Here is a 15,162-nt window from a genome sequence, read left to right as displayed (position 1 = left end):
TGAAATGTTTTGCAGAAAACTGGAAGATCCAATATCAATTTGTTGGAGAGAATATGAGATTATAGGCACAACATGAGATAAAGATCACAAAAATACAAAAACAATGTAATTTGCAGAGGATGGAAATTTTATTATAATATGGAGAAAGAATACAAATATTTTGTATTTACAATATTTCTAACTTATAATGAGGTTAAACAACATTAACTAAATTGTAAAGAAGAGTCAAATATATGAACAAATAAGAGACGTCCAAACCTTAATATTATAATTATAGATGAGAATGAATGCTCAAAATGCGAAACGAGTCTGGGCTAAATAACTACGTTGCTCAAGCCCTAGTGAACAACTCCACTACTCAAGCGCTAGGCAGGCACCAAGTTTTATTGAAATTTTGACGATGCCATTCGAGCGCCAAGCTAACGGCTAGCTAGCGAAATTGCTTTGACTTTTGTCATCTATCCATAATTTGATCTTTTCAAGTTCATCACAAATTTCAACTTCCAATTGAGCTTTCAAATTGAACTTCAATTAAAATTTGCTAAATAGACTTTGACTAGAATTCCAAATAATATTTTAAATAAAATTCGAGTCACGTCCTAATTCTAACATGAAAGATGGACGCTAATTATGGCTGACAAAATCTATGGGGTATATAGAAATGAGCCAAATGCAAGATTATTGAATCCCTTCTCCTTCTCAACTTATGGATCTTCAAAAATGTAATCTCTCTAGTTTGTTCAAGGGAATAAAATTAAACTAATGATAAGTCTCTTTCTCCACCTCTTTCTTTCTGTGCAAGCTTGCTTGTTATATATGTATGTATAGAGAGCACCATCGAGATACTTTATTTAATTTCTTTTTCTTTTTTTCTTAATATGTTCACTAATACTGTTTAGTTCAGTGAAATCTTTTATTTTTTTTTTTTTTTTTAAAGCAAAATCACGACCAATATTTTATTATTTCAATCATTCAATGCAACAAACTTGTGGTTAGCTTCTAGTAATTGCATACATATATGACCTGTGCCAAGTGATTAGTTGGGATTTTAATTTCATTTTATCCTATTTTATTGTACGAAAAAAGGAAGACTAGGAGATCTTAAATAAAAATGTAACGGCCTTTAATAAAGATTGCAATTTTTCAAGTAAAATGTAAATAGTGCTATTGTAAAAAATTGCAACTTTTTAAGTAAATGCAAAGAGTGGTTTTGTAAAAAAATTTGTAAGTTTTGAAGGATGTAACTGTTGAAAAATTGACATAATCCTCAATCTTGCTACACAAACAGGGTCAATGACAGGATTTAAAAAAAATGACACAGGGTCAATGTCACATAATCCTGTCAACTGCCCCTGTTTGAGTAGCTTTTATTCCATAATTCTTTGAAGTTAAGACTAATTTTGGATAAAGGAAGTAAGATTTTGCAAAACGTGGCTGCATTTAAAAGCCATAACTTTTTTAGACTCAAAAGATACAACCATAAAACCTATAAGTTTGAACCTATTCCTTCAAAATATAGACAAGTTTTTCCATTTTCTAACCAAGATAATATTAATCAAAATAAGCTTTCACATAAAACTATGTATAATCAAAACATTTTATATTATTTGGAAGAGAAGAAAGTGAAAGGAAAAAATAATGTTAACATTGCAATATCATTTGCCTTCTTATTCATGCTATATCAAGCAAAAATGAGACTTATAATCTTAAGTTTCATAAAACAATCTATTAAGGTAGCTAGTTATACGTCAAGTGATTACCTTGGTATCCACTTTGTTAAATAAGTTACGTGATGAAGATGGCTAAATTTATTTTTAAGGTTTTGCAAATTTTAATATCTTTTTAGTTTTTAGTTTGGTCTCGCTATTATTATTATTAGTTTAGGTGTCTTTTACAATTAATTAGAGGTTGAGGGACCAAGAGTGCAAATTAGTGGTAAGGTTCCCGTCTAAGTTTTACTTATTATCACAATAGTGCATGTAAGAGGGAGGTTGTTTATTTATGATTGGATCTTGTTTGGTTTGGATTAAAATTACATTTTGAATGAAAAAGAAACCATTCGTACTCATAACTCAAGTTGGATAACTCTCAAATAGCAACAAGAAAAATAAATGCAATAGCTAGATGATGATAAGCAATATCGGTCAGCCATAAACTTTGTGAGTTCTCATTTCTATCTAGTCCCAACACAATTGATGTTAAGAAAAGATCTCTTGCAGGAAGGTTGGCTAGATCCCATAGGTACAATGTTTGAATCAATAGAGAACCTTTTCTTCTGTATGAATCGATATTATTCCGTTCCAATTCCTTTCAAGTTCCATAAAAATTACTTCTCAATACACTTTCTTTTAAATTCATTAAAATTTCAATGGAATTGGGATATGGATGGAATATAATGAAATAAAGCCACTTCGAGGTCAAAGGCAAGCATGACATCATTATGAACATAAAGTCCCAAGGTATGGAATCCCAGAAAGAGGCAGCAGCAGCAAATGCTAGTTACAATATGGGTTCCAATTAAGCCAATTTAGTCATTAGTAAGGCCGGTGTGCCACAAATGACCTACGAAGAAAAAGAATCCTAGAACAAAATGAGAGGTAGCTAACCAACTTCTAGGAGAGATATAATTAGATTGTTGTTTTGTTCGACAAATCCTGGAATCTGGAACAATTAGGAGATTCTCTAGAAGAAATACGGGGTTGTGCTTCTGGCGGCAACATGCTTTGTCTCGTATGAAGTATTAACAGATTTTTTGAACGAAAGACAAAAAAAAGAGAGAAAATAGAATTTAATTATTTTAGATACTTAACTCAGTGGTTAGAGTATTGCTTTTATACGGTGGGAATCATTGGTTCAAATCCAATAGTAGACTCATTAGGTAAATCAAAGTCAAATAATCAATATTAACCACATTTTTCATTAGTCCCACAACTTTTCAACCACACATTTTAAAAACTTCTATCACAATCTATTTAAAAAAATTTAATTTTAATCACAACCAAAAACCCTCTGAAATTAAAATATTGGAGAGTTCTTCCAATTCTTGGTTGTTTTTTTTAGTATTTATCAACGTTATGAAAATTGAATTCAACCAGCTGGTTCGATCATAAAAATGGGAACCGAATGGATAACCAATCCGTTTGATGCTTAAAATATTTAAAAATCGGCTCAAAAACCAGAAATCCGGACGGCACAAACTAAACCAGCAACCGAATTGCAGTTTAACCTAGTTTTTCAGTTAGTTTTGATTTTTTTTAAATAATAATAAAAATAAAAATTGTTAAGAGGAATCCCCTAATGTCTCGTCTACCTTCTCCCATCTACCTTCGGCTTACTGGTGTAATATATGGTATCCAAAAATCTAAAAAGAAACACGAAAAATTGAACAAAGAATAGACTGAAAATCGATCCTAAAAAATTATGTGGAAGCGAATTAGATCAAAAAACTGAAAATTCCTAGAATTCGATTCATACCTCCAGCCATTGATAATGTTCCAAATGCTTTCTTTCTTTTAGGTAATGGTACTTCCAAGCTCTCAATGCTCAAATTTTGATGTTGTATCTTGTATTTTCGATGGTGTTTGAGCTTAGGGATCAAAACCCTTTTATAGCCAACTCCCATCAAGTTATGGCCTTAATTACCTTTCAATCAATGACCTAATGAATACTAAATTGAAGTTTTCTGAATGATGAATGTTGGACCATCAATATGAAGAAAATGGAGAGACGGATTTCTTACATTCTCCCACTTGGTCTATACATTCAACTAAATGTCTCGACTGAATTCCATCGATTGTCCTCCTTAAGAAACAAGCAAATGAATCATGGCGATGAGTCCTTTAATAACGAGTATAATCTTCTATGTATTATAATGCATTTAGTTTCTTGAGAATTATTTCTCATAAGGTAACAATACTTAATGAAAAAATCATGTCTTATTATTGGTCCTACAAAGATATATTCTCTCAAATAAAAGCGCGCGTGCATATGAGAAAATATCAAAACAAATAAGAGTTTCGTACAAAATTTTTGTATATACCATTACATAGTGGAACCAAGTCCCATTTTCTCCACATGATCCTTGAATTTCAACGGTGGCATGCCTTCAATCAAAGGATCAGCGATCACCAATTCAGTGCATACATGCTCAATGACCACTTTCTCTTCTTTAATACGTTCTCTTATGGCTAAATACTTATTGTCGATGTATTTATTTCGATTACCACTTTTATTATTCTTAGCCATAAAGACAGAAGCCAAATTGTCTCAGTAAATTCTCAATGACCTAGAAATGGAATCTATAATTTTAAGCACAGATATGAAACTCTTGATCCATGCACCATGCGATGTAGCCTCAAAAAAAGAAACGAACTCGGCTTCCAAAATGGAAATAACAATTAAGGTTCACTTCGCACTCCTCTATGATATGCTCCACCAGCCATCATAAAGATGTACCTTGATGTTGATTTTCCTTGAAGGTACCGCATTACTTTCTTTGTTGCTCTCCAGTGGTCTATATCTGGAATACTTTGATATCGTCCTAACATTCCTATAGCAAATGTAATGTCGACTCTTGTGCAGACTTGAGCATACGACAACAAAAGCATATGGAATGGTCTTCATTTGTTCCCTTTCTAGATCATTTGGGGCATTGGTTCAAATTGAACCTATCACCCTTCACAATGGGAGCTACAATTGGTGAAAAATCCTTCAACCGAAATCTCTCTAAAACTTTGTTGATGTAGGTTTCTTGAGACAGACCCAAAATACGTCGTAATCCGTCTCTATGAATCTTAATGTCAATGACATAAGATGTCTAACCCATATCCTTCATATCGAAATGTTTAGAGAGGAATTGTTTCACCTCATGTAACAAACTCTTATCATTGGTTACAAGTAAAATATCGTCTACGTATAAAACAAGAAAACAGATCTTATTCCTACTAACCTTCTGGTATATACATTGATCCATGGGATTTTCAACAAATCTAAATGAAGAAATTACTCCATGAAATTATAAATATCATTGACGAGATGCTTGTTTCATACCGTATATAGACTTATTAAGCTTACAGACCAAGTGCTCTAAGACCAAGTGCTCACCATCATTAGAGAGGAATCTTTTAAATTGTTTCATATATACCTCTTCCTCTAAATCTCCATTGAGAAATACTGTTTTCACATCCATTTGTTGTAATTCAAGATCAATTGGGCTACTGATACCAAAATAATACGTAGAGAATCTTTCTTAGATACCGGAGAGAAGGTCTCCATGTAATCGATTCCCTCTTGTGAGTAAATTCCATAGCAACAAGTCTCACCTTGTATCTTTCAATATTGCCTAGAGAGTCTTTCTTAGTCTTAAAGATCTCTTTACAACCAATGACTTTGGCACCACTAGGCAACTCAAGATGTAACGCCCCAAATTTTCATCAACAGTGGAGCGTTACCAAAACTCACTTTTCTTTATTTTAAGTACCAAACGTTAAGAATAAAATTCTTAAATAAACCAAAATACTGGAACATTCATAGATCACAGAAATATACGTGATCAGCAAACAAATTAAATCACATGTTTTTTAAGAAATCCAACTAATAAATTTAAAGACTGTAAAAAAAAATTATATTTTTCATTTTCCGAACACCTGTTGGCAGCCCGCATCACAACTTCACCACAAATCCAATTGACCTACACTAACCTGAAACGTTAAAGATTGAAGGAATGAGTAATTTATACTTAGTAGGATACGTGCGTCCAAAACAATACGATAACTTTTAGAACATGAATTCATAACATTTCATACCATCATTTCATCAAGAGCAATCGGTGATCAATTGAATACTCTAAAACATTTGAGAAGACCTGAAGGCGATCTCACATTTCATTTTATAGGGACCTACAGGTCAGTTAACATTTCATGAAATAAATCACGTAAGAAAAATTACAATATTAAAAGAATGGGACAATTTGCACATAGTATCCTACCTCATTAGATGAAAATAATTGTTGGCAAAAAATAAGAAATTCACGTCCCCAAATTCCTTCTCTCTTGCCGTGACTATATTTATGTTCTACTCAAAGTAATCCATAATATTTATATTGTATTCTACACGTTTTCCACATAAAACGGCTAACTTTTTTGATTGCCTTTTTACTTGTTCACGTGCCTGAAAGTCAGGCAATTTATCCAATTCTAATTTTTAAAGGAATCAATTATGGCTACGTTTTTGCTAATTAGTCAACTAAATGCCATCATTTAACTCAGTACCGAATTTAACGAGTTATGCACTCACTTAAATTCAATTTATGCTTAATTGGATTTGCATTAGATGATAAACTGTATGTTGGGTGGGGTATACATAGATACATATACATACTGCACGTGTGAATCATATAAAATGAAATGACTAATTTTAAAATCTAATATTTATCTTATTTACTTAAATAACACCTTAAATTTGTCTGTACCAATTACAATTTCATAGTTTTCTCCACATACTACTTTGCCAAATTATGAAAAATGCACGTGTCCACTAATAGAAGAAAAGCCGATTTTTATTTTTTATTGTTTGCTATAGTGGATGTCAAATTGGAAAGGCAGGAGTGCCTATGATTCAATCATTTTCAAATAATAAACGTGATTCTTATATAATAAAATATTATAACAGTGTGTTAATTATCTTAAAAGATGCAACCTCTTGCTAATCACGTGTACACATAGGAGAAATTAACTTTAATTGGGACGTTGAATCTTTTGTCAAAGGCCCAAAATTGTGCCTTACCATTAATCTAGCATATTATGAAAAATTTACTTAATGTAAAGGAGACTTTCAAGGGCATGACTAGATAAAATCTGCCCAAAAATATAGCTAGTCATAAATGTGAGAAATATTAAACAAGTCACAAGCATTTCACGTTAAAAAAAATATAATTAGTCACGGGGAAAATGATTATATCAAATAAATAATAGATACAACATTGATGAGATTAATATAAAAAGGCATGATAATTTCGCAAATAAAGCACGTGGTGTTACAAAATCCTAACCCTTAACATAAATTTATTCTAAAATTTTTGGGGCGTTACACAACAAGATCCCAAACTCTATTACTCTTCATAGAACTTATTTCTTCCTTCATGACATTATACCATAATTCGGATTCTTTACAACTCATGGCCTGTTAAAATGATTTGGGATCATTTTCAGCTCCAATATTGTGGTCAAGTTCTTGTAGATACACTTCATAATCACTAGGAATACACTCCAATGAAATACCCACTAATGGTCTTTGGGTCCAACTTCTTCTTTTGTGGATTATAAATCCTCACTTCAGACGGACATACCCAAACGCGCATATGTCGTACACATGGTTTCCAACATTTCAATAATTCAAATGGTGTCTTGGGGACAACCTTTGTTGGAACTTGGTTTAATATATACATTGCAGTCTTAAGTGCTTCAATCCATAAGAATTTAGGAAGATTGGAGCTACTAAGCATGCTCCGCACCATGTCCAATAATGTTTTGTTTCTTTTTTCTACTACACCATTCTGGTCTGATGAACCAGGCATTGTGTGTTGGGCAACTATCTCATGCTCTTGAAGAAACTCAGCGAACGGACCGGGTGCTTGTCCATCCTATGTGTATTTACCGTAATATTCTCCACCTCTATTTGATTTTACGATCTTAATCTGCCTCTCACACTGTTTCTCTACTTCAACCTCAAAAGATTTACAAGTATCCAATGCTTCGTTTTTATTATGAAGCAAGTAGAGATACATATATCACGAGTAATCATCAATAAAGGTGATGAAATATTTCTGACCATTTGAGTCCATGTTTGGACTGCATATATGAGTATGTACGATTTCTAATATGTCCAAACTCCTATTGGCACCTTTCTTGGACTTATTGGTCTGCTTTCCCTTAATGTAGTCCACACATATGTCAAAATTAGTGAAATCTAGAGTACTAAGTGTTGACCTATGGTTGACTTAATCCTCAATGTTTTGATCATAACAAACAAGATTAATTTTATTTACTAACGATTATATTTTAGTGGTTATAGCTATTGTAACTAATTGATTAATTAAGGATGAAAAGATCGCTATTGCTATCGAAAGTTTTGCAAAAGGTGCTCCATGAAAGTCAAGTAAAGACGAGCATTCAAGCCAAATCATTCAAGACTAAAGCTTGAAAGATGCCTACAAAGAAAGATCAAAATGAAGAGCGTACGAGACGATATCAAAGAAAAATCGAGATGAGAAATTCAAGAGTTAAACGTCAAAGAAACTTCGAATAAAAATCAAAGAATATGCATCCTCGATCATATATAAAGGTATAACACTTTGATATTTAGTAATGAATGACAATAGCTCAAAAATCACTTTGTGCACGAAAAATTATTTTCACTACCACTTGCATAAAATGTTTTCCTTTTGGCAAAAAATGTAATAGTGATTTTTCAAAAAGTCATACTTGAAGTTAGACCATGATTCTTTAATATATATAATAAAAAAAAAGAAGTCAACAATCCGGTCAACGATCAACCGAACGTTCGGTACGCCAACGGTCAAATTTTTTACTGTTGTGACTTCCAACCGGTAACAGGTAGTTTGGTTGTTCGGTACGTAGAGGACGTCCGGTAGGGTCGTCCGCTTGGTCAGAAACTTTCCGTTTTGATTTTTATAAATACCACTTCACTTCTCTTCATCAAGACAATAATGAAGAGAGTTTTCTTGTGAGATATATTTGTGAAAAATCTTCTTTGGGCTTGACTTTTATTTTTTATTTGAGCATGTTTCCCATCTCTTCTCGAGAAACAAGTGGGTTATTTCTTTGCAAAATTGTGCTCAATTTCATATATGGCAATTCCGCCATTTTATTTATTTCTTCATAGCAAAAATTTTGATTGTTGAAATCAAATTTCTTGAATCATTTTCTTTCATCAAAATTTTTCATCTCTTCTTGTTCTTAACTTATTTATATCAATTTTGAAGGAGAGATATATTATTGAAGAAGTACTTGTACTTACATTGCATAAACTTTTCTACTTCTTCATGTTGAAAACTTTGATTGTTGAATCAAACTTCTTGAATCATTTCTCTCGTCAAAGTTTTCTTATTTCCTTGTGCTTAATTTATTTATATCTATCTTAAAGGAGAAATATATTTTTGAAGAAGTTCTTTGTGCTTAGATTACACAAACTTCTAAACTTCTTCATATTGTAAAATCATCAACGTTTCTTATTTCTCTCTTTGTACATAACTTATTATATTCGTTCATTAAAAGAGAGATTTTTTTTTTTTTTTTTTGAGAAGATATTTTTGATCTTACCTAGTATTTATTTCATCTTAATTTTCTCATAGAAAAACTTTGATTGATTGAATTAAACTTGTAAAATCATTATATTCATCAAGGTTTCTCATTTCTTTCTTAGCACTTGATTTGTTACAATTATTCATTAAAAGAGAGATATTTCTTGAAGAAGATTATTTGAATTCACATTGCATTTATTTCTTCATAATTTTCTCATTGAAACACTTTAATTGATTGAATCTAATTTTTAATTATCATATTCATCAAAGTTTTTCATCCAACACTTGAACTATCATTTCTTACTATTTATTGAAGTGTTGAACTTATTTCTCTTTTGATACTTAATTGTGTTTGTATCATTTAATAAGAGAGAAGTTTTCACTTGTAATATTTTTTTTCTCTTTGTTTTTTATTGTGGGTCGTGTTAAGGTCCCGGAAAACGCAACGTTGTGTAAGGATTGGTGCTCCTTGTTGTAAGTCACCGTGTGGGTCATATTGAGGTCCCATAAAACTCAATAGTGTAGGTCGTGTTGAGGTCCTATAAAGCTCAACGTTGTAAAGGATCGGTGCTCCTTGTTTGTAAGTCATCAAAAATATTGTAACAGTTAGATTGCACCATAAATCAATCAACATAGTGAAAAAGGCATTGCTTGTAACGAAGAGTTTGGTAGCAAGGGATGTAGATCGTGTTTGGATCGAACATCCATAACATATCGTTTGCATCCTCTCTCCCTTTTACTTATTGTTTTTATATTTGCTCTTATTATTTGAATTTATCTATTTAGTATTTGTGTCAATTTGTTTAGTTATCTCATTTGCTATCATATTAGTTTAAATCTTGGATTAATTTTCGAAAAAGTTTTTATAACCAATTCACCCCCCTCTTGGTTAGTCATTTTTGGGCTTACACTAAGTATCCCATCATTCATTAATCTTTTGATTCTATCTATAAAGATATGTCCTAATTTCCAATACCACAACATAGATGAGTTTTCCTTAATATTACACGGCTTAGTGTCAGTATGAACATGCATTGAACTATATGTGACATTATTTTGTAAATTAATACAATAAAGACTATCAGAAAAAGTACCATTCCCAAGACAATCAGAATTATATAATAAGCTGAATGACGTGTTTGAAAAATTAAAGGAATATCCCAAGGGTACAAGTCTAGAAATAGAAATCAAGTTTCATGAAAAACTTGGAACATAAAAGGTCTTATCTAATTTCAAAAAAAAAAAAACACTACTTAAAGTTAAAATGCATGTCCCTATAGCCTCCACGCATGAGCTCATCTTGTTTCTGGATAAGATATTTTGCCCACTTCCTACTGGCTTCCTACAAGAAGTTGGCAAAATGGATTGTAGATCCAAAGTCAATCCACCAGGTGTTAACATTTACATTAACCATATTAGATTCATAACAAACAATGAGGTTGGATTACCTTTATCCTCAAGCCATTTTTTGAATTTGGCACAATCTTTCTTCATGCGTCCCTTCTTTTTACAGAAGTAACACTTAGCCTCTTTTAAGCCCTCTTTTTTAATATCAGCTTGGGATGGGATTTTACCTTTCCCTTTCTGATTGGCTTGAGATTTTCCGTTCTTACGAGTTATGGTCAACATTGCACTTTTACCTTGTTCCATTATTAGTCTTTATTCTTCTTGAACACACATAGTCATTAATTCATTAATTGACCATTTATGATTATGTGTGTTATATGAGATTTTGAAAGGTCCATATTCTTGAGGGAGACTATTCAAAATGTAATGCACAAGGAAGGATTCAAACATCTCAACCTCGAGTTTCTTAAGTTGAGACAAAATGTCTCTCATTTGCACGATGTGCTTACGCATACCTTTCACACTGGTGAGCTTTATGGATGAGAACTTCATTATAAAGGTACTTGCCAGTGCCTTGTTTGAAGTAACGAATTGATCATCCATGGCCTTTATCAAGTCACGAACCTTGTCATGCTGATCTACAAATCCACATATACCAGGAGAAATTTTAGTCTTTATGAACATCACACTGAGGCGATTAGATTGCTCCCATTTTTCATAGAGCGCGATGTCTGTTGCAGTGCTGGTATCAGTGATTTTAAGTGGTTCGTCTTTCCTAATAGCATAATCAATATCCATCCACCCTAAAGAAGAAGAATTCTCTCCTTTCATTCTTTATACTTGTCACCCTTTAATTCGGGAATATTATAAGGAATATTAGAGAAATTAGCAGGTTGTGAAGCTGCATAAAATTAAAAATTGCTTATGCTAACTTGAGGCTTAATTGAATAAATTGCATGTTTTATCAATGTAAATCATGCTGAAATTGAATATAATGACATAAAAATTGCATGTGGGCTAAATTTTTAATTCAACCATATCCAATTATTCCTTATAATAGAATTATCAAATTATGCACTTAATTCATATGAAATCAATTCAATTTTCTATCCCATCCCAAGGTAAACCTTATAATAAAACTATCAAATTATGTACTTATTCATAATTCCTGTGGGCATATTATAAAATAGTTTGATATTTTATTCTAATTAATCATATAAATATAACAAAAATTCCTGTGGGATAAAAATCATTATATTTAGTATAATTAATTACAATCTAACATCTTTAATCCTTTTGTGATCCCGATCTTAATATATAATTTCATTTAATTAAAGATGCTATGGCTAATCCTTAAATAAATAAAATTATACAGATCACTAGACATTATCCTTTTATGCATAACAATTAATATAATATGAGAATAATTTAAATAGCATAATTTAAACTAACAAGTTATGTTTATGCACAAAATATTCTCATAGACATTACATGCATAAAATAATTTAAAATAATTATCTTGTGCAAACTATATATGAGCATAATTCATAGTTTAATACATCATAAAATTGCATACATTATTCCAAAAATAATTATCATATGCAAAATTAAAATAAATGCCTAAGAATTAAATTGCATAATTGGCCCAAAAATAAAACTGCATGTTTGAATTCTACGAGTTGGTCCAACGAATAGCGTAGGATATGACCCAATTTATAATTGCATGAGCAAAACACACATGGATTATGGTCCAATAAATAATTGGATATGATAAATAATCTAGTAGGTCCAACAATTGACTCCAAGGAAACGGCACATTCAACATTTTCAAAAGCCCTTACAAATATGGCCCAATTAAAATGGATATGATTTTTTTTAATCGGCTCAAGACCAATAAGTGAGGGCAAGGATTAAAGGATTACGAATTAGAACCAATAGGAAGTCTTCTTCAACCTTTGGACGGGTTGCAATCAACCCGATCAGAACCCGCCTCAAATTCAATCTTCTCTCCATCAAAACTTAAGTTTGAAGACGCACAGAGTTTAGAAAAGTGATTTCATGGAGAAATTCGAATTTACTTTCAACTACAAAATTCGGTTAGAGAAGAGAAAGTTGTTTTGCAGATTACTCCATAAACATCAAGGTAGAGGTTAGATTATGGCTTTGATACCAAATGTTAGACTGAAAATTGATCATAAACAATTATGCGCAAGCGAATTAGATTAAAAAACTGAAAATTCCAAGAATTCGATTCATACCTCCAACCATTGATAATGTTCCAAACACTCTCTTTCTTTCAGGTAATGGTACTTCCAAGCTATCAACACTTGAATTTTGATGGTGTATCTTGTATTTTTGGTGGTGTTTGAGTTTAGGGACCAAACCCATTTTTATAGCCAACTCTCATCAAGTTATGGCTTTAATTACCTTTCAATCAATGGCCTAATGAATACTGAATTGAAGTTTTATAAATGTTGAAACTAAATAATGAATATTGGACCATTAGTATGAAGAAAATGAAGAGACGGATCTGTTATGTTCGTCAAAATCCCGCAAGCATACGGGTTCGTTATACAAGTAATAATTGTGATGAAAGAGTTTTCGTTCTACAGGAAATAGGGTCTAATTCTAATGTATTTGATATAATTAAATTCGTGTTAGTAACCAATAGTTGATATTTGTTTGAATAGCTAATTAAGTTCTATAACTAAACATTATAAAATTAACAAGAATTTGTTTTAAAATTCAAATGAGTAAACGTATTGGATTTTCGACGCCGCTGATCAACTTTTAGTTCTAATTCTCAACCTATGACATTTATATCAACTTATGCAATTGTGACGATCGATAATTTCACTTTTATTTATTATTCTTTCTCAAGATATAATAAACCTATGATTACCATGAGACGATCTTATTCCTAGTCCGAATTCATATGGCAAACACGCATTGACGTGTAGGATTATCACATATGATCGTACACGCCACAAATATTATTTCTAACATTCATTGTCTATGTGTTTCAATAACAATGTTCTACCTACTATGAACTTTCCAACACTACGAATAAGCAATTCATTATCCTAATGGTGCGTAAACATTAAAACAATATAGATATGCATATTAAAGGAATCACAACGTAAGAATTAAGATAAAATCATAAGGTCTTGAATTAAAAACTAAGAATCAACCAATTTTGTCATCCATCTAATATACAAAATATTTAGCCTAACATATTAATGTAGGAAATATAGGAAAAATGGAAGAAAGTCATCACCCGAATCATTGAAATATGAATAGAATCTGAAATTCTTCAATCGATTCCTTCAAATCCGAACCCAAGCAATGAATTATTTGTTCTTCATTGTGTTTCTCTCTAGTTCTCCTCAAAATCGGCTTGCCATCTAATCCAAATTAGGTTTGGACGAGTTTTCCTATTTATATGGTCCCTAAAAGACTCATTGCCAAAATAAAATAAGGAAACTAGAATTTTTTCGCGTTTTACCTTGAGGCGCGTGCCTAGTGTATTTTAGGGCGTGAGCCTTGGGTTGTTTTTGGGGCCAAATTAGCAACTTGGTCCTCGAACTTTCTCCAAGGTCCTTTTTTTCGTCTTTCTTCACGCTTTTCTTGTACCATTTGTCAATTCTTCTTTCTAATGGAGTCATTTCATCTCAAATCTTCATTTTTCATTTGTGCTTAACATTTGAAGTGTTGCATTTTAGTCCTCTAACTTGCATTTGATGAAATCAGCCCTTTTTCTCGCTTGTTCTCCTTTTCTCGCATCTTTCATCGATTGTTACCTGCAAACAATATTGCCCCGTTTGTTTCTCATTCTTTGACCAAAAAAATATAAAATATGACCGTTATCCATCACAACAAGCCACTATATTTGACTTTTACTCCCTTATGTGGGTCCTATAACGACTATATTTTTCATTCTCATTCTTATAAGAATGAGAATCAAACGAGGGCATATATATAGGATTAAGCCTTGTTTCATCCAATTTTTCAACAAATACTCAATTTTAAATGTCTAAATAAGTGTATAAAATACACTTGTCCTGTTACATAAAGAAACTGAAAATAGATTATAGAGGGCGTCGTCTTCTCTCGTTCTTTTGAAACTTGGTAGGGAGAGGATGAGAAATTGTTGATATAAGGTTTATTCTATATTTATTTGGGCCAAATTAATTTAATTTATCTGGTGTTCTCAATTAAGATTTTAATGAATTTTAAAGGGTTATAAATTATAATGAATTTTGTTAATCTGAATAGATTCTTACAAATTTCATAAGAATCTTATCAAATATAGTGAAATTTCAAAAGATTTGCTTACATGTATTTTTAAGCTTGAAATCCATCCAAATATTTTAAAATCCTTCTATTAATAATTTTTTTATAAATTCACTAGTTATTGAGAATACCTAGATTTTAAAGGATTTCATTAAAATCTCAATTGTGACACCTAAATTTAGAGTGACTTTTAAAATTCATCA

The sequence above is a fragment of the Olea europaea genome, chromosome 18, assembly GCF_002742605.1.
Source record: "Olea europaea var. sylvestris chromosome 18, O_europaea_v1, whole genome shotgun sequence".
Classification (NCBI taxonomy): domain Eukaryota; kingdom Viridiplantae; phylum Streptophyta; class Magnoliopsida; order Lamiales; family Oleaceae; genus Olea; species Olea europaea.
The sequence above is the reverse complement of the archived record's forward strand: the minus strand, read 5'-3'. Positions refer to the sequence as shown.